Below are 1,210 nucleotides of genomic sequence, written 5' to 3'. Positions count from 1 at the left end.
GGCCCGCGGGAGCCCGAGCCCGGAGCGGCGGGGTGGGGCCGGGGCCGCGCGCCGTCCTTGGCCCCGCCCACCGACCCCCGCCCCTCCGCCGCCTGAGCGGCGAGGGCGGGGCTGTAGCCCCGCGCGGCCGGGGCGGGCCGGAGCTGAAGCCCCGCGAGAAATGGGCGGGGCTGGAGACGTGCACCCCTTCCGACAGCCTGCGAGTTCTAGTCGGCGGATCCTGACTCATCATGTTGCTTACAAGCGAGTCAGAGGCCAGCCCAGCCCTGATTCAGGAGTGAGGGGGTCAGATTCCTCCGACTTGACGGGAGTGACAAGGTCACGTGTGGAAGGGCTTGTGGAATGGGAAATGTTGTCGTGACCATGTTTGGGAAATGCAGTCTACCACGGTAGTCAACTATTAACTGTAATAAAAATAATAATCTTTGGTCTCCATTCTGCAGAAGAAGAAACTGAGGCTCACAGAAATGAAACCTTCCCTGAGGCCTCTTATTCTCATCCTTTTGTCATGCCTGAGCCCCCGGTAGCTTTTTTTGGTTCAAACTAGAGGATCCAGAATGTTATGTTTCTAGATCTTTGCTATTTTAAGCAGAAAAAAAATTTTTTTTTTTTTAACCACAGGGAACGGTTGCTTGGAAAACCATTGGAAAAGCTGGGGGAGTGGACATTAGGCTGGCCCCCCAGGAAAGGCTCTCTGGACAGAGCAACACAGGCCGGCAAGAGGGGGGACACAAGCCACAAGCCGTTAGGTGGGTGTCAGGGGTCGGCCAGTGGAATGAATGAATTCTAGAGCACACTGCCAGAGCCGTGACCTCAGGATCAGGAAACTGCCACTGCAGCTGCTTTCCAGCTTCTACAGAACAGATCACTGGACGCTGGAAAGCAGGGTTAGGCGGCTGCCTCGGCCACAACTAACGGTCCACACCCGTGGGCTGGCGACTGCACACCTGAATTCTGCTGCAGAAAACCCCACGTCTCCACACACTTGTTTACCAGCAGCAAACAGCCCAAACCGCAGGAGGATGCCTCCGCCTCCTTTCTGCCTTCGAAATATTCTGCCAGTGCATTCAACTGGCAGAAATGAGTTCGTATCCAGAAACCTAGGTGCAAAGGGAAATTATAGCTGTTCTGCCGGCCGTTCAGCCGTTCTACACTGGAAAGAGATGGGGATCGATGTGCCCAAATTCAATACCTCAGGACCCTACCCCCA

Source organism: Tursiops truncatus, chromosome 15 (assembly GCF_011762595.2).
Source record: "Tursiops truncatus isolate mTurTru1 chromosome 15, mTurTru1.mat.Y, whole genome shotgun sequence".
Classification (NCBI taxonomy): Eukaryota; Metazoa; Chordata; class Mammalia; order Artiodactyla; family Delphinidae; genus Tursiops; species Tursiops truncatus.
Note: the sequence above shows the minus strand (reverse complement) of the source record.